The 23,864-nt window shown below is 36.9% G+C and overlaps 1 protein-coding gene and 1 pseudogene across 3 annotated transcripts in view; both read right to left on the bottom strand.

The window, feature by feature from the left end:
- PCED1B (PC-esterase domain containing 1B) overlaps positions 1-23,864 on the bottom strand; it is a 141,125-nt gene that overhangs the window by 64,513 nt on the left and 52,748 nt on the right. The gene's annotated exons all lie outside the window — the stretch shown is intronic.
- Positions 16,282-19,836, bottom strand: LOC143691726 (non-histone chromosomal protein HMG-17 pseudogene; annotated as a pseudogene).

The raw sequence follows: 23,864 nt of genomic DNA, 5'->3' as shown, positions 1-23,864 counted from the left end.
AATCTCATTTAACACAGGATTTAAATAATTTTGTTTATCTGGTTTCTATGCCAACAGGTTGGAAGGAGTCCATAAAAGACTAATTTCCTGGGGTAGGATTTTAAAGCAATCATGGGTCTAGAAATACTAGCTTAATTTGGAACATTAAGGCTGTTCACTTTTCTCCACAAACCTATCAAAGCACTTCTCTCTCTCTAATGCCTCCTTTGTATAATTGTTTACATCTCTGTCTCCCTTTTCAGGGTAGGTATTTACTATTTCTTATGAATATCTATATTTCTCTTTCCTTCCAAATATGTTGCATATTGCAGGTATAAAATAAATGCTCATTAAACACAGACAGCAACATGCAATTAGAAGACGTGAAGTCTGGTAGAACCAGCAAGAAATCACATATGGAGGTTGACACTGTGGGAAGAAACTAAAATCAATGGACAGATGCATGAGAAAGCCCAGCTAGTCACGTGAGGCCATTCAGTGTCGGGACAAAGAGCTCCACATACCTCATTAGCCCTTGAGAACAGCGACTTGGTACAGAAGGATGATACAGTACACGATGCTCAGAATGGACACTGAGTCATCAGAAAGGTTTAAAGGATGAGCTGTATCATCAGTTTACAGAGGGAGGGGAGAAATGAGATACCATTTTTCACTGACCAAATCAGCAAAGATGTTTACTTAAGATGAAATCCAGTGCAGGAAGGGCATAGTAGAAATTATTACAAACTATTAAAAGGTATATGAGCAGTTCAAGAAAAAAAGTTTAGGAAAAACAATGCAAAATGCTTACAAAGTGTATGATGCAAGGATTTTCACTGCAGCAGCAACACATACCAGGGAAAACTGGAAAGAGCTTAATTGTCCAATGAAAGTTAAATATTTTTTAAACTTAAATTAGCATATTTCAATATAATATAAAGGTAAACGTGCATACAAAGGGGTGATTGAAAGGATATACATCAACATATTACTTATAGGTGGTAGGAACATTGTTTTTTGTTTTTTTCTTCATAATTCCGATTTTCAAGTTTTCACCAATGGATGTGAAAAATCAGAAAAAAAGAAGGGATTTTCTGCGTGTGTGTGTGTGTGTGTGTGTGTGTTAGTGAGTAAGCTTCAGTTATATGGAAAATTCATTTAGGTAGAGAAACCCATTCCTTGACCATATTGCATTAGATTCTTAGGGAATGCCCTCTCCGTGCCATAAACTTGTTAGGTCCTGAATTTTCAAAGACAGTGTATGGTCCCTTCTCTCATGGAGCTTAGACTCTATGAAGAAACAAGTTTTCACTATCACATTTATTGAGCACTCACTAGTGCTAGGCATTTTACTTGGATTAGTTTACAAATCTCCACAATAATTTTGTGAAGTAGGTATAATTATTCTGTTTTCTCATAGAGGAGAACTGAGGCTGGAGAGGCTGAGTGACTTGCCCCAGAGCATGGCTGGTAAGTAATGAAGGGGAGATTCAACCCCAGGTAGACCAGCACCAGCTGCTCTTCGCCAAGGCTGTCCCAAACAACTACAATCAAAGTGATATGTGCTAGGTAGAGGAAAATACAGTCTTACAGGAGCACTTAGAATGTGAAGCTAACCTAAACCTGTACTAGATGGAGGAAGGGAGGTGGAAGGCTTCCTGGAGGAGGCGTTGTCTACACGGAGTAGAATGTGGGTAGGAGTTGGGGCCAAGAGAGACGCTGAAAGGTGTTCTAGGCAGAAGAAGACCCAAGAGACTGTGGTTCACTCAGGAAACATACTTGGGTCAATATGGCCAGAGCAAGGTTTCCAGGACAGGTAATGCCCAAGTGACCAAGGGAGCAAGGTACAGGCATCATCACAAAGAGACATATTTGCTTCATCCAATAATGTTGTGCAAAGTGAAAATCTTTCCATCAGTTTTTGCACTGATGAGTGAGAGAAAGGGTTAAGCAGGCTTTAAACATACCAGTCCTGTTTGAGTGACTACTGCCATGGTAACCCAGCAGCAGTCAACATTGTCAGGGCCTCTTCTTTGGATACAGTAATAAATAGTGATAACACATTACCCCAAAGCTTTATATTTTTGCCATCAGTTAGAATCCTGTTTTTGGCTACGGTGAAGACCTCTTTGAATTACAGTTTTAAAAAAATGCGCATTTTAAATAATGTACTAGAAATACTTTATGCATATGCTTTAAGAATTCTAAACCCTTAACATTTCAGGCACTGAAGAGGCCAAAGACTTAATCAAGGCAGAGAGTTCTGAAAGGGTTTTCTCCCGCCTCTGAATAAAGACTTGATGGAAGGTAAACAATGACGCTGCACTTCGTAGTTTCACAAAGCATTAGCCCCATTATGTCTATAATGATTTCTGTGGAGGAGAAGAACCACCCCCACACCTCCTCCCTTTCACTTTTAACTGGAGCTGAAAGAGAGGCAGTGAGTCTCACAATGATTACGTGACAGCTGTGTGATGGTGGGCTCTTGTTTCTACAACAATCCACAAATATTTAGATTTGGTGTAGTTCTCAAAACCACTCTCAACTCAGGCAATTTTTTTCAGAGAGAACAATTCCTTGAGGTAACTGCAGGGAAAACAGGCTGGGTTCAGAAATCAGGTCACACTGCTGAGCTGCTTGAGCTTCATTCATTACCTAACGTCCAGGAGCGCCAATCTCCTGCTCTTGTCAAATGGGTACAGACTCCTTTCCTTGCAGTCTAGTTGAAAGGACTGGAGATAATACATGTGAAAGCAATAGACACATATTATAGACAATGATTGGCAACTACTATCATTTATTCAGGATTGCAGACTCAAATAACTCAGAAAATAAAATATAGTGAAATGGCTTAGGCAGAAAAGTCTGCCTAATCTCTGATTTACATGCGATAGTTCATCAATTCCAAGACAGACTGTTTTTCACATATTAGCATCTCTGAAATTGGGATGTGTCTTACACTATATGATGTGTCTTACATTAATTGGCAGGATTTTTTCCCTTAGTAAATAATAAAATAAAGGAGCATCTTACAATTGAGAAAATCTTAGATTAGATAAAATAAGGTAGTCCCTTTCTGCTCATGGAACATTTTACTTTGGTTACAGGCCAACAGATACAAGGTGCCAAATCCTCTTCCTACCCAATAAATTTCTAACAGAAAAGATAAGATTCACGGCAAGTACCCATCTCAGCTTCCTGAGCCGTTGCAACCTGGCAACACATCTGTTCCTAACAGAAAGCACGTCAGAATCATCCATCTCTTCAACCTCATATACGATCCATACCATCTGGCACCCCCTTTCCTGACTCCTCAGTCTTTCTGCTCCTACTGCACGTGTTCCTCTGAAAACAAATCAAAACAAAAAAAAATACTTATTTTGGAAGTTTCAAAGCCATGTCTAAAATGGATCCAGATAAGAATGTTATAAATACAATTTTCCAGAATTGTAAAAGTCTGCTGATCAGAGCAGGAAAGCTTATTGTTGGGAGAGGAGATTCAAACCACACACACACACACACACACACACACACACACACACTCTGTCCCATATTATATAGTTTGGTCTTAAATCTTCACATGACTCCAGAGACACACACACACACACACACACACACACACACACACACACACACACTCTGTCCCATATTATATAGTTTGGTCTTAAATCTTCACATGACTCCAGAGACAGAGTTCTAAGGAAATGTAGGTGGTTTGGGACCCTAGAGTTGCTAGAATCTCCTGCTTGAAAACAGGAGGCACACACACACATTACATTTATGGGGGTAGCAGAACTGCATTAGAAAGTGAATTAGCAGACACTTGCCTGGGAAACCAATCTATAAGAGCCCTAGATTAGAATTAGCATAAATCAGAAATACGATACCAGCTAGCTCAGGTTTTTGAAAGCAACTCCACACAGCAGCTGAAACACAAGTGGATTCTGCTCCTACTGAAGGAGACACTGAACTCTAGGATAAAACATTTAAAAACAATAAAAACTGAAAAACTCCCTGCAAGTGCTAGCACTGTTTTAAATTAGAATTTTTATGATGTTCATAAGCAAGTCACGTAATGCAGTTATGGGATGAACACCAGTCCTAAAATCATTTGCCTGAAATTAACACTTGTGGTCAATATGCTAAAATATCTGTCAGGAACTACGAAGGGCCTGAGATTTCATCCAGTTTGCATGTTAACAACTAAACTTGAACTGTTTCATGGTTGCTGGTAGAAGACACAAATATTCTAGGTCAAATAGTCTGGGGAAAGGGGCAGCTAATGTCTCACAAGATGTACAGAAATGCAAAAGACCCATGGAGAACTGGCATAATATGTTAAATGCCACAGAGATACCAGCCTATAGGAGAGTAGATCCCACTCATTAAACAAACACAGGTTGAAACATATTGAAGGAATTATCAGTACAAAAAGATACAGATTATTAGACTGGCTAGAAAGTTCATGCCCTAGCCTGGAGCAGTGCACGTTTAGTCTTCTCACAGTTATGTACCTGAATGAAAAGGCTAATTCATAGAAAAGGAAATAGGACAAAGGAAACAAAGAATATAGCTCTTTTTCCTCTTTGTTCAGAGACATACACATTATGTGCTTCATAATTCAGAGGAAAGAATAAAACAGAATATTTAAAAATAGCTGGAAAAATCTTTCTCTAAAGTCAGTCCATAGGTACAAAGTGCATGTGTGGGGAGTTCATTCTTTTCCTCTTCCTTTTTTTGGATAAGTCTAGCAATTCATAGTTCCTTGTACTCATTTTTAAATGTGAATTGGGTAACTTTATCAAGTTACCATATTTGAGATGAATGGAGCTTGAGTAATACTGAATTTATAAACTGAAATAACATTGGCACAGTTTGCATAATTTTATATGTGTGCAATTCAGTTAAAATTTGAATTTTTAAATTCTGAGTTTCTAAATTTGCAGCATTTTCTTCCTTTCCTAGAGCAAATACATTTGATTATAGTCTTCTATGTAATAAACATTTCCTCAATAAGTTTCACTAGCTAGCAGCCTAATGCTACTTTAGAAGATAACACTGAGAGAATACTGTTAGTTATTCTGCAGACATTATTCAAATTTCTTCATTTGTGCCACTAATATTCTCTTTCTGTTCAAAAATTAAATACAGGATCCCCATTCACATAGTTTTCATGCCTCCAAAGTCTCTTCTTATCTGGAACAATTCCTCAATCTTTATCTTCTATGATCTTGATACTTTTGAAGAACCCTTTAGTTTGATGTTTCCTCTGATTATACAGAGGTTGTACGTTTTTTGGCAAGAAGACCACAAAAATGATATTATGCTGTTTTCAGTGCATCATATTAGAAGGCACAAGATATCATCATATCTTTTTATTGGTGATGCTGTCTCCAGTCATTTGGTTAAGGTAGTATCTACCAGGTTTCTCCATTGTAAAGTTATGATTTTCCCCCTTGTAGTTAGACTATAAAAACGTCTTGTTTTGTGCCATAGTTTTACTTACAATTTTAGCATCCATTAACATGGCTAGGGTGTAATAGTTATTTCACCGGTGTTTGCCAAAGAGGATTTTCTATTTCCGTAATTTTCTCTACACCTCTACATTTATCAGTTAGAATTCTACTATGAGGAAGAATCGAATAATTTGTTCTGTAATGTTTTTATTATTATGGACTCATGAATATTTATTTTATTCTATGGGTTATAAGCCATTATTGGTATTATTTATTTTCTTGCTCAATTTGTCCTGGATTTGGTCCTTGGGAGCTCCTTCAAATTAGATCCTTTATTCTTTTTTTTTTTAATATAAAATATCTGTTCTATTTTAAAAAATAAAACCCAAACCACCTGAGCCTTTCCCCACCAAAGGCCTTGTCAAAACTCTCAGGAAGGGTGCAGCTCTGGCCAAGTCCTCTATTCTTTTGACATGTGCCCATCATATATATATATTTTTAAAATTTTACCACTCCCTCATTTTCTGGTACCACAAGATATTCCAGGTTCATCTTGCCTTTTCCCTGCTCCATCCCTGGAATCAGCCATTTATTTAAGGAGCCAGCCCTGCCTCCTTTTATTAGAGAATGATATTTAGAAACTAAGATCTGGGCACTAGGTGTGCTCATTGTTCTGGGTGGCATTGCTTCTAGGCCATCTCAGTGCACGCGTGCGCGCGCGCACACACACACACACATATAGACATCTCTACCTATCTATCTATCCATATGCCTATCACCTATTTATTTATCATCTATCTATATCTGTCATTCTAACTATCTATCCATCTATTACCTATCTTATCTGTCATCTACCTATCATCAACCATCTACCTATCTATCTGTCTGTCTATCTAATCTATCTAAAACCATGATTCACATGAATACCTGTGATTCCACTCCAACCTACCACAGAGTTTGTCCTACTGTTCCCCCTTACTTTATTTGCAACTTCTTTCTTCATGGTTAAGACATCTGCTCTCACTCACAGTATTCTTACTTATTTGCACAATCCTATAAAGCACATCAAGTAGTTTCAGAATTACTAACCCACACCTCTGCAGGAAAACAAATGTACCAATTAGACTAAAATATATCTGTAGAGTTCTTTCCATTTTTAGTCTTACAATATATAGTAAAAATATTATTTTCCAAAGTTACTTAAGTTCTTTTTTTCTGCACCCCCTTCATTGTGGTTATATTATTCATTTGTAATTATTATTTTGTTACTATTTACGTTTTAAAAAAATCAAGTCTGGTCATATCTGGACAAATTCTCCAAAACTTTCCATCTTATTCAAAGTGAAATTAGAAGCCCTTTCCATCTTCTATAAGGCCCTACATGATGGTCTCTTTTTTTCCTCTCTGACCTCATCTCCTTACCACCTAGTGCCTGGCTTACCCAAGTCCAATCATGCTGGCCTACTTTGTCCCTTCAGCACACCACCTTTGCACCTGCTGTACTCTCTGCTTGCAATGTTCTTCCCAGATATCCATGTGTGTAAGTTCTTCACTTCCTTCAGGCTTCTGTTCAAGAGGACCTTATATATTTATTTCTTTGTCTGTCTTTGCTGCAGGAACCTAAGCTCCATGAGATTTTGTTCTGCTCTCTACCATACTCCTTGACTAGAACAATGCCTGGGACTTAACAGAAAATTAATATATATTTGTTGTTGAACATTTGATGATTTAACCTGATTCATATTTCTTTAAGAAAATATCATAAAGATGTTTTAGGTGTTAATAATAAGTACCAACTCATTACAAGCAGCCAGCATAAGCACTGGCAACCTGTATCTCTGCTTTATCCATGTTACAGGAACTGTGCAATTATAATATGTAAGTCTTATTTATTAGTATGTTTGCCTTCAATATAAATTCCTCCACATCTCTTCTAACTACTGCCTGTCCTTATATAAAGGATACACGTTTTTTCCCTCCTAAGTTCTCTACAATGAACATGTATTATTATTATTATTATTATTTTTCTGTGCTATTATTTTCAGAGCACACCTAGTGCCCAGATTCATGAATCTATAATGGAACTCAAAATAGCAATGAACATGAAAATACGTCAGATTACTATATATCAACCAAATACATCAGAGAATACATCTATTTTTCATATATCTAACAAAAATGCCTTAAATGCACATAAGAGAATACAAATATTCTCCATTTTGTGGAACTCAAGGAAATGGGGATTTCCACAATGTAGTTTGTCAGAAAAGCTCATATTACACTATAAAATATGTATAATTCAAAAGAAATAAAAATGTAACAGATAGATAACCATTTCATGGCCAATCTTGATAAAGTGCTACTTTCACACAGAAAAAGACAATTAGTAAAGATTTAAAATTTTTAAATGCTGAATCATCATTCTAAATATGTTAAAAATTTTTCTTCAGTATTCACAGTGCTCATCACATTCATGGATCCCCAATGTGAGGCCAGAAACACTATTTTTTAATTAAAATAAAATCTTTTAGTTCACAGATTATTTCGTGGAAGGTAAAACTAACTCCATCATTGCTAAATGAAGCTTTTCATGATTCAGGAGTGTATTAGTCTCAGGAAACTATTTTTTCATTGTTTTAAATATGAGCTTTGGTTGCAAGTTGTCCTAATATCCTTTTTAGTTGGATGATTGTGGTTAGTAAAATATTCATAAAACCACACACTGGCTTCATTTGAACTATAAAAGCAAATTGGGCCAGTGGCCTAAGGGAAATGAATAGATCATATCAAGGAATCTGGCACAATGAGTTACCTGGTATCCACAACTGGCATATTGTCATATTATTTTTATAATCAGAAAAAAAAAGCACAAAAGCTATTGAGAAAAACAAGCCCATATACTGAAGTCTAAATTCTCTCTATGGAATTATTGTGACACCCCATTCCCACTCCTCATTCTCTCGAGGAATCTTAAATGTTAACAACCTTTTTTTTTTTCATTTTTAATGTGTCTCCCTACATGTGTATATTTCTATATCTATACATATGTACACAGAGAGAAGCAGATATGTGATGTGTAGATCAGAGGGAATTTTGTTCACAACCTTTTTGTTTTTTTTTTCGGGAGCATGGACGGGCAATTGAACCTGGGTCTCTGGCATCGCAAATGAGATTTCTACCACTGAACCACCCATTTACCCTCAGAATAAACTTTTGAATCCCCAATCTGAAAAAATTATCCTGAATTATATTTGCACCTAAACATAGGCCATTTCCTATTGTGTAAGCCAGCCTACATAGAGACAGTTGTCCACAGTCATTTAGCAGAGAGGCAGAATAAGGAAATAATAACAGACAGCAGAAAGTGTGAGTGCCTATTGTGCTATTTCTCAGGGAATCTGACAGAGGTAGAGAGAAGTGAGAAGAGTGGGATTGAGCTCTTAACAGAGTGTCAATGTGTCTTCTGAATTTAAACATAAAAGGGGAGAGGGGAAAATAGTTCTGGTAATATATCCTCCATTAGGCTATAGTGTTGGAAAGCTAGATACAAAATAAACAATTATGAAAACAACTGAGTGATGTCTAAACTGGAAAATAAAGCTAGAATGTTGTTTCAACCAGTTTAAGACAAGAGTGAGAATAGCCAAAGGGATTGTTATTTTAATGGAATCTTCCACTGAGTTTCATTGGGAAAGAGTCTCAGAAACAACACCTCCTGACAGAATGCTATAAATCTGAAGGTATTAGGACTGTGAAATGGCAGGGGGTTGGAGAGAAAAAGAGGATTGAAGGTCCTAATTTTGTAAAAATCCCATGGATAAGGGAAAGACTCTTAGGGCTGACAAATGATCAAAACTGTGGTCCTTCTAATAATAGACAATTGTCAGAGATTCTCTAGTTAGCATCAGCAAAATCTGTAGATGGGGTAGGAGGATCTAAATGAATGATGAATAGATTTGTGAAACAAAGGGCATATTGTCTTCCTTGATTATGGGCTTTCCTCTGTGGAGGACACCTGGACAAAAGTGAGAAAACAAAGCTATTTTGAGCATCAAACATGGCTCTTCAGGCCTATGAAACTGAGGCAGCACAAATGACCCCTGGAAGTCCTCATGAGGAATGGAGGATTTAGAAGCTGCAGAGAGTCACCTCTGATGCTAAACTATTTGTCTGCGATTTTTCTGCAGCAGACATCTTTGGTTGCCTAGCCTTTGGCGACACTCTGTTTTAACAGTACCCTGACTTTGGTCTGGTATCCACACTTTTCCAAGAAGTCATGGACTTCAGGGAATGCTGGTCCCATTCTTGTCCTAGGGGTTGAATTTTGACCACGCTAGCTCGATGGAGATAATTTCATTCTCCTTGGTGACTGGCTTAGGAAGAAGCAGTTTTGACCAGTGGTACGTGAAGGGATGCTGGTGGGGGAGGCTCCTGAGAAAGGTTTCTTAGCTCTTTAAAAGAGACAAAGGAAAAGTCCTATTTTTTTTGTCTTTGTATCATAGGGTGTGAAGATGCGACGCCTGGACCTGCTGTAGCCATCCTGTAACCATGAGGAAAGCTAATCAACATGCTAAAGATAGAAGAGCAGAATATATAACTTGCATTCTTAACAGAAGTACTGTTATGAAGGTACTGAATTGAACAACTCTGGGCTTGTACTAGGTTGGGACTTGTTATTCTGTGAGATAAATCTGCTTGCTCATTTGGCCATTTTGATGTGAGCTTCTGTTACTTGAGTCCAAACTGCTTCATTTGCTAACTTTTATGATGAACTTTTGAATATGCTAGCAGTGAAACCTTGACTTCTATGTAGATAATTGGATTATGGTAAGACCATTCCTGCTTTCACTCTGTGGGAGGTCTCGCAGACTGCTGAGATGTGGTGCTCCCACTATGACAAAGACCAAAGGCAGCTTTTCCACTGTCATAGCGACAAACGTCCACTGGCTCAGAGAATTGGTGTTTGTGCCAACTTTGGACGTTGGTTCATGCACCAAATTTGGAAAGTGGTTCATAGGCTGAGATTTGGGCTGGGTTAACTCTCACAGCATCTTGACCCCTTCAGGATGCCCAGACACTACCCTGCCCCACTACGTGGAAACGACATTTCTGTTGAAATCTCTTTTTTCTTTTTAGAGCCACATATCAACTCAATATTGTATTATATCAATTTGTTTACTGGAAAGAGTACTGGGACTTGAAAAACTTGGAGTTTTCATCCTGGTTCCATGATATCGTGGTGGTGGGGCCTTAGAAAAGTCATGGATCGTCTCTAGCATTGTTTCCTCTTCCTTGAAAGATCCATGACTTTTCTGCTCTACTAGATAGAGTTGTTGTGTACAGCAAATCAAATAATGTATGTGCAAAATACTTTGAAAATTGCATGGAATTATTATTATTAGCTATTATACATATTTTAAACACTCAACACAATAATAGAATATTAATAGTTAACACCGAGTGCTTAATTTGTGACAGACCCTTATTCCTCATTCTATCATCAGCCCCATTTTAGAGTTTAAACCTAAACCTAGCAAGAAGGAAGATAGGCCAAGAATCACCTGCTAGTAAACAACAAAACAAGAACTCAAGCCATAGGTTTCTGACAGCAGAGCTCAAGCATTCAATTAGTATACAATGTATTTTCATCCTAAGTACCTCTGGCAAATTCAAACTCTTAAATACAAAACAGCTTACAGATGTTTAATCTGTTGTCTGAAAGTACTAAGAATGTCTTAAAATTATCCCTAGATAGACGCCACTTTAGGACATATATCACTTTTAACCTAAGAAAGATTTTGTCTTGTATTTGCTCACGATATTTAGTATGTACATATCTTGGTACTCCAACAAAACTTGATTCCTTTCTTCACCTCTTTTTAACCATTGTATTTTGGATAGGTTTTACTTTTTTCCTCCAAATGCCATGATCATGACCATGGAAAAATATATTATGTCTTCTATCAAATATGTGAAGTGTTTTTCACTGTCAACCGAGGTAGATGAAATCTCAGTTGTGCAGTGAATGTTTAGTATTTCAATCTGTATTTTCCATGTGGGTTAAGACAGAGACAGTATATCATTTCATTCTACTGATTAAATGAGGAGGGATGTTTGGGCACAGATATTAATGCATATAACAGAGTTGAAAGCATCAACATATTTTGTTGTCCCTGAGACTTTGATACATTTATTTGATACATCAAAGATGCCAAGGTCATAAGAGACTAGATAATGTAGGTCAAGATTCCTTGGGCTTTCAAGCTCATATTTTAGCCCAAACAAACAAATCTTGAAACTCTGCTTATTTAAAATGTAATACTGAGTAGCTTTGGCATCTGTGCTTTGTTGCATTATATATTTACAATGTTGTAAGATGCTTGATTTCAATCATCATGATGATAGTGCAGAAGCAAATCAGTATTGTTCTTTCTCAGAAAACATCAATGCATTATTGAAAATATGGACTATTTAATAAGCAGAATTCCTTATTAGTATGCAGTAACATCTGCAAGGTGGTCTTTCAATCCTGTGAGCTTGTTCCAAAAGAAATAATCAGAATGGAATGTTTCTTTACTTTTCAAGCTGGGCTTTCAAATCACCTGGCAGGATGAGTCTTGATCTGCTTTTGCTGGAAGAAGAATAGAAACTACATGCTGTCAACCATACACACTACATACCCCCCCACACATCACCACACCACACTTACTCCCCTCCCACATCAAACATACATGCACACACACACATACCACACACAAATACACTACACACACAGCAAAGTGTATACATACTGCATACATCATACCGCACACACACACTTTCCTCCCACACCACACATGCACACATACCACTTCATATCACACACATGCACATACTACATACACATTCACACCACACTATCCTCATACCATGCACACCATATCACATACATTCCTCTCCCATGACAGATATACATGCACAACACATCTATACACAAACACAAACTGGCCACTGGCTATCTCTCTGACCTTATTTTTAGCCCCCCTCCCTTGTTCACTGTACTTCAGCTACACTTTCCTCAAGAAACCCCTCCCATATTTCTTTAACATGCCAAATACATTCCTCTCTTAGGACCTTTGCATTTGCAGTTCCACTGCTTGGAATTCTCTTTCCCTGGATATGCACTTGAGTTACTCTACCTTTCTCAGAAAGCCCTTCACTCACCACTCTGAGAGGTACCCAGATTACTCACCCTGTGTGATTATCTGCCCCCTTCCCTTCATTCTCCTGAATCACCTTGGTTACCACATATACGCTGATGAATCCTAGCCATAAGATGTGAATGGTCCTTAGAAATTACTTATTTTAGTTTAATACCTCATTTTACAGACAACAAAATGGAAACTTCAAAATGAGCAGTAACTTGCCCAAGGTTCCACAAATCATTCATCCATTCAGCAAATATTTAGTAAGCACCTACTACGTGCAAGGCACTCTTCTAGTTTTGGGAAAGAGAGGGGTATAAAAAAAGCAAGGTCTCTGAACTCATGAAACTTTAACATTCTAGTCAGGGAGACAGGTAATAAACAAACAAAAAATAAATACAGTGCAATGTTACATAGTGATAAATGCTTTTTAAAAAGCAAGGAGGTAAAAGGAGCCAGGAAGGAGAAAAAGCCAGTAACAGTGGAGAAACAGAGTCCCAAAGGTACATGGAGACATAGTCTGTTCGAAATTCTCCATATGTTAAAGTATCTTTTATTCAAGATGGTAGCTGGATGGCAGACTGGCTTTGAATGCAGAAAGTTTAGCAAGGGAAGTATGTGGATCTGAAAAGGAGGCATAATTTCTCAGTATAGGCTCAAGGAAAGGAGATTATTTATTGGATGTTGTACTAACCTTCACTGCAATAGTAAATACGGTTAAGATAACAGTGAAACGTGGACTGAATCCATTCAAAACATTGTGTGCAAGGAACCATCATAGAGTTTGGAGACACTTGTTCATGTCATTTACTGATAGTGGCTAGAAATGGTTTAAAATCCAGAACACACAGAATTTTCTGAGAAAACAATCAGCAGTCCAAAAGTGAGAACCAGGGTACTGAGAGGTGGGAAGGTAAAAATGGTCATACACAAGGCAAGACCATACTCAGACTACTCATCCAGGAATATCCCAATCTATATTTATTCACGAAATATAAAAGCCCACTGGTCAGGGGTACAAGGGTAGTTCAGTGGTAGAATTCTCGTCTGCCATGCAGGGGACCCAGGTTCAATTCCTGGCCCATGTGCTTCCCCAAAACTAAACAAACAAGTAAACAAAGAAAGGAAAAACAGCAAACAAACAGTTCAACAAATGGCGATGCAATAAAGGAATACTCACATGGAAAAATAATGAAACATGACCCCTGCCATGCAGCACTGTGCCATCATGAGATGAGATCAAGTAATATAAAGGTTAAGAAAGATAGATCTGATCCAAGGAAACAGAGAGACCAAGAAGCAACAACTCCTGAGAAAATAACCTACCAGGAGCTCAGAAACTCCCTTTGTTTTCTCATGCTTGAGGTTGTCTACCCAGGAAGCAGGCACCAAATGGAAATATCTGAGTTATGTGTGCATGTGTGTGCTGGTATGTGTGTGTAAAAAAAAGATGAAAGAGCAAACATATTTTTGAAGAATCCCTACATGTTTAATGGTGTGTCCTGCTTGCCATGTCTGTTACAATTAAACCAACTCATCTTTGTTTTTAAGGAAAGAATTCTCTTAGGAAGGGTTTTTATGCTTCCTGAACTCTATATGACGGCTGCTTCTCAGATCATCAGTATTGTTCTCTGGCAATTTCAACAAAATAAGCCATTTGCACTTAAATAATAACACCCTCTGCAGTGACAAGGTTGAGTGGTTCTGAATAAATTTCAAAATTCTAAGGTGGGTCACAATTCTGAGTTTTGATATAAATGTCTCTGGGGGGACAATGTGGACATAGGGGCCACATAAGCCTTGCAATTTTAGGCATTAAAATCAATTCCTTTTTTGAAAGGAAAAAAGAAAACCTTTGTCCAAATGTTTGGAAATTAATATAGGCATATTTAAAAATATTTCTCATATAGGAATCTATTTAGTAGAAATTTTATGCTTTACTTCATATGCCTTAAATATTTCATTCCCCATAACAGAGAAATAGTGTTGCAAAGGACTGCCTTGAATTTTTTTGCTGATCCCAATTCTAATCATTTCTATATTTGAAGACATATGATGAACATGATCAAACAAGAAGCTAAAATGTGCACATTTACTCAAAGTATGTCAGTTGTTTAAATATGAGGGAAGTAAAATGAAATTAAGGCTATTGTTTATAATTATTTCATAGGAAGTTTCTATATTTTATATTTGTGATCGATATCACAGTCTTTCACAAGTTGGAGATCAATTAGGAACCAATAAGATATTGCTGGACTTCAATCTACATATATATATATATATATATATATATATAAAACTTTCCAACAAAATAATTGTGAATGCTATATGGTTTCAAAAATGCTTTACCCTAAGTTCTTTTAATTCCTGAAACAACACTATTTGATAGATAGAAAAGTTACTGATTTCATTTTATAGATGAGAAAACCGAGGGACAGATAACTCAAGGGATTTACCCAAGATTACATGGCAAGAAAGTAACAGAAGCACACTTAGAATCCAACTCTACTGTCCCCAATTATAAAGGTCATAAAGGCCTTTTTCAACATGCTTCTTCTGCTGTACCATGACTGTGTTCTAGTATAAGTCGTTATCATTTTAACATAAAGAGTTGCTTAATACTATTTCACAGTACGGCTGAGATGCTCAAAAAGGAACTTAGAATTTGCCAGCAACATTAGTAAAAATTTGGAAGATTCGGGATTAAGAAAGATATTGAACGGCTACATGAAAGAGTAAGCTTTTTGGAGTTCTGATGTGCAAGTTTTATGCAGATTATAAAGACATGATTCTCAACTCTGATCCATCAAATTTCTCTTGGGTACATCATGCTGCCTTTTTTACTGTTCAATTGTCCTTTAAAGTGGGTGTTTTTTTTTTTTTTTTTTTTTTTGGTCATCTCCTACATCTAATTTTTAAATGGAATCAGGCTGGAATTCTTTTTATAGGAGACATTAAGAATTCCATCTGTTGAGATGAAGGGAAAAAAATAATTTATTTTAACCATAGAAACTTTTGGCAGATGGACATACCAATCTCCTTAGTTTATAATGAGCTCATTCAGATGAATTAAAAGTGAGCAAACCAAGAGAAGAATAGGGAAAAGATCTGATCATGCAGCTTATAGTACAAAAAATATAAATGGCCAATAAATATATGAAAGATAATTATAATAAAGGAAACAATTATCAAACAGTGAGATGCCTATAAATTTTGTAAAAAAGAAAATCGAAGGAAGAAAGTTGGATGACAGTACTGGTGAAGGTACTGAAAGAAACAAAAGGCTCTTGTACCCTACGGGCAGAAGTAAAAATTTGAATACCTGCTTGGAGGGCAATTTGGTATTATCCACACAATTTTAACTGCATATATTCTTTGAACAAGAATTCCCATTACAGGAAACTAATTTTATATATATTGATGGGAGTTCGCCTAGATGCATGGTCATATACACAGCTCTTCATTATTTAAAGCATTATTTATAATGGCAGAAAAAATAGAAACAAGCAATTTCATCAGGTAAGGAACTGGTGGAATAAAATAAAGGTCAAACCATAAAGGCAAATTCTGGCACATAAAACATAATGTAAATCTGTATATATAGAAAGATTTTTAATGCCTGGCAATATGTTTAAAAAGCAAGTAAAGAGTTGTGTATAGAGTGATCCCTATTTTATAGTTGTAAAAAGCAGAAAGAGATTGAAACATACATATGAACACACAAATATGCATACATATCTTTTGGTATCATTAATGAATCATAAGAAATTGTTAAACAGCAGTTATCTTTGAGATGAAAGACTGGATGGAAAGGGGCCAATTTAGGAGAGGAGTGGTAGCTTGTAATTTTTTAACCAGTTCGAATGTTCTATTTTCTAACTAGGTGTGTGGCCAACTAGTTTGAAACTGTATGGACCCCAGAAAATCATGTTCTTAAAGCAAACCCATTCCTGTCGGTGTAAACCTATTTTAAGTAGGACCTTTTGATTAGGTTACCTCAGTTAAGGTATGGCCCAGAGTGGGTCTTAATTCTCTTACTGGAGTCTTTTATAAGAGGATGAAGTTCAAACAAGGAGAGAGAGAAAGCCACAGAAGCAAGAAGTTTAAAGCAATGAAACCTGGAAGAGAAGGAAGAGACCAGCAGACACTACCCTGTGTCAGTCCAAGTAACAGAAGAGTCCAGGATCTCCAGCAGCTGGTCTTTAGGAAGAAAGCACTGCCTGATATATCTCTTGATTGGGATATTTTTTTTTCAGTCTCAAAACTGTAAGCTAATAAATTCCCATTGTTTCAAAGCCAGCACATTTCATGGTATCTGTTTGCAGCAGCCTAGCAACCTAGAACAAGGTGCAGGCATTATTTTTTGTTTGTTTTAAATGTCAATAAGGGATATCTTCTATACATTTCTCTGAATGAAAAAAAAGAACCACTGGTTTAAAAAGAAAACTAAACCCATTCAGAATTAGAAGGAAGGAAGGGAGGAAAGGGGGGCAGGAACAGGATGGGGGGGTGTGTTCCATGTTGATAAAGGAAAACAAACACATAAACAATCCTATCTACAAAGTAAATTCACATATCTCCCGTCCTAAACTAATAAAGGCCTTGCATTTTAAAAATCTCCTTTATATTCTTGGTCTGTATAAACTGAATAAATTGAAAATTCTTTGGTTGAAGGAGATAGGGAGCTCCGAGTCCACCTTACTAAGTTTCTCCTGTGGGCAGAACTTAAGACACTCTTTCAAGCACAGTTTAAAAGTCACTGCTTTAGCACAGTATAAGGAAATTTGTTTTCCATTTGATATCAAGCAAGTCCAATCAGTATACACTCTAGTGTAGAAGATGGCTGTAATGAACAAGCCATGTTTCATGCCTGCCAGGTATACTGCCCCCTGCTGGGATTCCTCAAAGTTCCTGCCAAAGTCATGGTTTCTGCTCTATATGGGCTTTATACCGCCTGATCCTGCCACCCCAGCCAAAGGTGATTGGACTAGGGAGAGCCCCTGATATATAACTGTTTATAGGCTGCCCAGTGTCTCTATGTAACTTGGGAGGTTTACTTGCTAACTTATCACTCTTTACAGGGAATTCGCAATTGAGATGTATACAGAGGAATGTAGCAGGGAGACACACCGAAAAAAGGCAGAAAGCAGAATTCTTGAGGCAAAGATAATTAGAATTAGTTTGTTATGCTAGGAGCAGTAAAAGAAGAGGCAGAGAGCAGCTGAGTCATCACCATGGCAGAGCCCTGGGGAAGGGAGAGCGGATAGATGCCTGCTCCAGGGTTCCTTTGCCAGATCACCTGCCTCAAAGGAAATTCTGAGATGGATTCCTGTACGTCCCTCTTTCCTGATCCTTTTTATAGGATAAAAATCTATATCCTAACAAGGTTTCCTAAACATTCTCTATTTTAACTTGGAAAAGTCTAACTAATCCCATTGCATAGTTTTCCTAATTTATCAGAAATATAATTCAACTCAGCAGATATCACGTGAAACTGAATTCGGAAACCAGACTTGTCTATATCTCAGAACCAGGGATATCAACTACTTGACATGTGTTCTTATTAGGTTCCCATTCTTGCAACCTTGGCAGATACCAATAACTGAGCATGATGTTTTATTTTCCTGCTGAGACAGGAATTAATTTCAGGATGTTTTCCAAACAGTTCTCTAGGTAGTTCACCAATCCATATCAGTTGACACAAGAGTTGAAACCTATTTACCATCTGTCTGGTTTGACTCTGTTATGTGCTGCAGAAAAGCCTGTTCTTTAAACCATCCCTGTGGGTGCAGAACTGTTGCGAGTGGGACCTTTTGATTAGGTTGTTTCCATGGAGATGGGACCCAGCCCATTCAAGGTGGGTCTTAATCCTTCTTTGGAGTCCTTTATGAGAGGATAAAAGGCAGAGACATTTTAGAGAGATCCATTGAAACCAGAGCCAAGGAGAAAATTGCCCAAAGAAGCTCAGAGACATTTTGGAGAGAAGGACCAGCAGATGTCGCCACGTGCCTCCCCATATGACAGAGGAGCCCTGGATGCCAGCAGCCTTTCCTCAGAGAAGGTGAATTCCTCTTGATGCCTGAATTTGGACATTTTTGTGGCCTAATAAAATTCCACTGAAAAACCCAACCATTTCTGCTATATTGTATTCCGGCAGCTTTAGCAAACTGAAACACCATTCCATTTCAGTAGGTTTTGTTTTCTTTTTTTTTCCCAAGCCAAACTGTATCCAGCTTTATAAAAGATACCTTTCATAAACAGACATGGTCTTGCAGGCCAGACATGGGCAGACACTCGTTAACAGTATACAACAACTTTCAAACTCCCTTCTTCAATGGACTACCAAAATCAGAGAGCCACAATAAAACCCCATGAAGTCTTCATGTGATGCTCTGAGCAGGGAAAGTTTAGAGTGAGGGTTGACATTTCACATTTAGCAAGGACTCGCTGCTCTTTTGCGGGATTCATCTCAGGGGCATCCCTGGAAAGTCCAGAATGCCTGACATTCTGGTAAATTTTTGGGGTCAGTCCCCATCCGATTTTAGGGAGTCAAGTCTATGTTGAAGGCTGAGCGGGAGAAGAGGATATGAGGACATAAAAACAAATTTTAGTTTTTCCATACCTCAAGGAATTCGTGCCAAGGTGGCTAATGTGCATCAACACCAGGGAATCCAATATCCTGGGAACAAAGATGAAGTTTCTCAAAACTAGAGGGGAAAGGTGTTTTTTCCCCATATTAATCCAGCTGTGGAGACATTCTATTAGTAACATTTGTCCCTTCCCCCCAAAACAACAATAAAGTGTTTTGTGTGCTAACAACACAGCTTAAAAAAGAAAAAGTAAAACAAAATCTGCATTTTTATAAAATTTGATTAAAAAATAGTATTTTACGCTGTACAGTCTCCAGAAGTACACAGTTGGCAAAAATGTACACGCTTCCCTTGGCATCTCCGGCACTGGCTTTCTATGCCTGGTCTGTTTTGGCATCTCCATTTTCTGCTGGGTTATTCTCATCCTTGTCAGTATCGGCTTCCCCCCTTTTCCCTTTGGGTACATTTTCTCCCTCCTTTGCAGGGGCCGTTTTAGGCTTGGGTTCTGGCTTTAGAGGAGCAGGTTTAGCAGATAACCTTGCAGATTTTCTCTGTGGTTCATCTTTTGCCTTGGCATTTTCTCCTTTAGTATTCCCTTCAGCATTTCTCTTGGGCATGGTAGTGATGGCAGTGGGACAAAGGTGGTGGATGCAGGGATGCAGTGGTGTGGGCTTTGGTTGGTCCAGGGGTAGTACTTGCCTCTTCCTTCAGTAGGTATTTTGAATCAGGTCATCTGTCTTAATTTGTATAGCAGAGTATTTGGGTAGATCTATGGTTTTCAATATATCCTCCACAGTGACTGAAGGCTTCAGCTGAGATATCTCAGTAGTTGCTTCTCAAAGAAGGAGAGTGAAGGCAAAAGTGAGGCTGAACAATTAAGTCTATTATATGTATTCGGATTCCTAGTAAAATCTTATTTGAGGAATAGTTTTGAAACCAAAATGAAAAAAAGTTGAAATCATAAAATTACCGTATTATCAGCATTTGGAGCACTGAGTTCTTACCATTATATCACTTCATAGATTGACCTGACTGAAACTGTCAATCGGCATCATTTCAAGATCTAAATCTACTAAGTACTGTTTTCATATGTATATTTTTTCCTTTCAAAACTTTTTGTTCTGTTGTTGGTACTTAAAGAAAACAGCTTTGCCCATGGTTCACAGTATCCTGGACTTATGATTACCAACTTCTATGTGGCCAATTAGAAGTCAGGCCAAACTGCATTCTTTTTAGGTCTGTTTGATAATGGTACTTAACTAATGATTGCTTTCACATAACCTTTGACATGAATTCATAATTCATACCAATTATGTGCCAAGATATGAGGGACCAATGATAGTTCAGATGGGCATCTCTGAAAAGATTTGTCAGTTTCCTGTCTCATTCTAGCCAGATTTTTTTGAAAACTTTGAGGAAAGATTGGAATTCCCCACCAATCTCAGATTTCATGTGAGTTTTTACTACATTAAGTGGAAAAAATAAATTCCAATATAGCACCTAATAGCTCTCCCTAGATAAAATCATTGATGAAATGAGCACCGTGCATCTACTCTTTATTGGGACCTCAGAGACCAAAAAAAAAGGACACTGCTGAATCCATTATGGAAAAGAATGAACGATAAGCCTCAGTGGTACTCTAGATTTCCATGGAAGTTTAGTGCTCTGAAAGCCTGATAAGTGTTTGTAAAATTGTCATGATGCTTGTGGTCTTGAAGCAATGTTTGAACTCTTTCAAGTGGAGTGAAAATTGCTCCTGTTGTCCCTGCAAGCACTGCTGTTATGCTATGTTGTTATATTGTTGAAAGCTGCACAGCACCCACACAAGTAATGTTTCATTTCACAGACATTTGCAATATGAGGTGATACATCTTGTTTTGAAGATGTTATAACTGGTGGCCTCCTTTAATGTGTTTTTGAGTCCATCATGTTATTTAAGAATTGTCTTCTTCATGAAGGATTTTTTTTAAACCTGTAACACCATCTGGGCCTGAGGGTACCTTTTTTATATCTTTCCCAATTACATCTATTGTTAATGTCTCCTATGTTCCCTCTTCTGGAGACAATTGTGGACACTGAATTTACTGTGTAATACTTTGCTCTGCTCCAGAGTTTCAGAACCATAGCTGCAGATGGCCTGACCCACACCAGGTAGCTTCCTGCCCACAGGTCAGTGAGCAAGCTTCATATTCTCTTTATTAAGGAAAGATGCTTTCATGCATCAATAACAAGATCTTCCAGATTACATTTACGGCATTATGCTCTTACTAAGTGTTCATTAACACTTGGTAAGTTAACACGATGTCAAACATGTATGTACCCTCTATCAATAATTGACAGACCAAATAGAGATAAAATCAGAAACTATACAAAAGAACTGAACAATACTATCAACCAATTTGATCTAATTGTCACGAATTGAACACTCCACCCAATAACCACATGATAGAACCTTTCTTTCAAGTGTACCGGAACATTTACTAATATAGACAATGTTCTGAGCCAGAAAAACAGTATCAATAAATTTGAAATGATTTAAGACATACAAAGTATATTCTCTGATAACAATGGAATTAAATTAGAAATGAATCACTCAAAACAGCTTTAAAAATCCCTAAATATTTTATTCGGAAACGAAACATCATACTTCTAAATAACCCCTGGGTAAAAGAAGAAATCATAAGGGAAATTAGAACATATCTTGAACAGAATTTAAACAAAAATAAAGCATAACAAAATTTGTGGAATGCAGCTAACAGTTCTTAGAGGATAGTTTATAGCTCTAAAATGTCTATATTCAAAATAAAAATAATGAAACTCTAGCCAGGCTTATCAGGAACAAGAACAGAGAAGAATCAAGTTACTATTATCAGGAACGATAATGACAGCATCACTATAGATTCAACAGGTAGTAAAAGCATAATAAAGGCATATTATACATGACTTTATGTCAATAAATTCAACCACTTACATGAAATGGATAAACTTATAAGCCACAAACTACAAAAGCCCATTCTAGAAAAAAAAAATATCTTAGATACCTAGATAGATAATCCTGTATCTATTAAAGAAACTGAATTTGAAGTTTAAATTCAAAGAAAACTCTAGGCTCAGATGGCTTCTTTGGTAAATCTCACCAAATATTTTAAAAATAAATAATTTTCATCCCACAAAAATTCTTCAAGAGAATTGCAGAAGAGGGAATAATTCTCAATTCAACCTAGCAGGCCAATATTATCCTGATACCAAAGACAGGCAAAGACATTAAAAGAAAAGAAATCTACAGACTAATAACTGTCATGAACATTAATGCAAAATTTCTTAACAAAATTTTAGCAAAGTGATTCTAAAAGTGTAAGTAGGATAATACATCATGACTGAAGTAGAATGTATCTCAGGAATACAAGTTTTGCTTAACATTAGAAAATCAATCAATGTAATTAACCATATTAACAGACTAAAAAGAAAAAGTGATAACTTCAATAGGGACAGAAAAAGTATCTAGTAAAATCCAACATGCATATTTTATAAAAACTCACAGTAAACTAGGAATAGAAGGGAAAGTCTTCAACCTAAAAAAACACTTCTACAAAAAACCTGAAGCTAATATCATACGTTATGATAAAACACTAACTGGATGCTTTTCCTTATATATGAAGCAGTGGCAAGGGGGTCCACTCTCTTCTATTAAACATTGTACTGGAGGTTCTAGCCAGTGTAATAAGAAAGGAAAAAGACATAAAAGGCATCCAGATCGAAAAGGAAGAAGTGTCTTTTTCTTTTTTGGCAGATGGCATGGTGGTCATTTACATTTCTACATTAAATGTAGAAAATCCTAAGGACCCTACAAAAACAACTACTAGTATTAATACACTAGTAAAGTTGTGGGATACCAGATCAATGTGTGAAACTCAGTTGTATTTCTGCATATTAGCAATAAACAATCAGAGATAGAAATCAAAATGCAATTCCATTTATATTCATTTATTTCAAAAATATGAAATACTTAGGGATAAATCTGACAAAAGATGTACAAGACCTGTATACTAAAAACTATAAAACAGTGCTCAGAAAAATTAGAACAGTCTTAAATAGATGGCGAGATAGGCTGTATGTACCAGAAGACTCTTTGTTAATAAGATGTCAGTTATCTCCAAATTGATCTACAGATTCAATACAATTCCAATCAAAAGTCCCAACAGGGGGAGATGCAAAGATAGTTCAGGGATAGAATTCTCACCTGCCATGCAGGGGACTTGGGTTCGATTCCCAGTCCATGTACTTCCCAAAAAACAAACAAACAAAAATTCAACAAATGGTGCTGCAATAATGGGATACTCACATGGAAAAATAATGAAATGTGACCCTGCTATACAGCATTACCCCCCCTCCCCAAAAGTCCCAACAGGCCTTTTTTGTTAAATAGCAGGTTCTAAAACTCATATGGAAATACAAATGACCTAGAATAGCAAAACAACTTTGAAAAAGAAGTAAAAATGGGAGGGTAATGCTACCTGATATCAATATTTATCATAAATCTATAATAATCAAAACAGCATGGTATGCCATAAAGATAGATAAATGAAACAGAACAGAGTCCAGAAATATTTCCTCAAAATATGGCCAGTTGACTTTTTAATAGCTTTTTTTTCTCT

This window comes from Tamandua tetradactyla, chromosome 7 (genome assembly GCF_023851605.1).
Source record: "Tamandua tetradactyla isolate mTamTet1 chromosome 7, mTamTet1.pri, whole genome shotgun sequence".
Classification (NCBI taxonomy): domain Eukaryota; kingdom Metazoa; phylum Chordata; class Mammalia; order Pilosa; family Myrmecophagidae; genus Tamandua; species Tamandua tetradactyla.
This window is presented reverse-complemented; position numbering and strand designations above follow the sequence as displayed.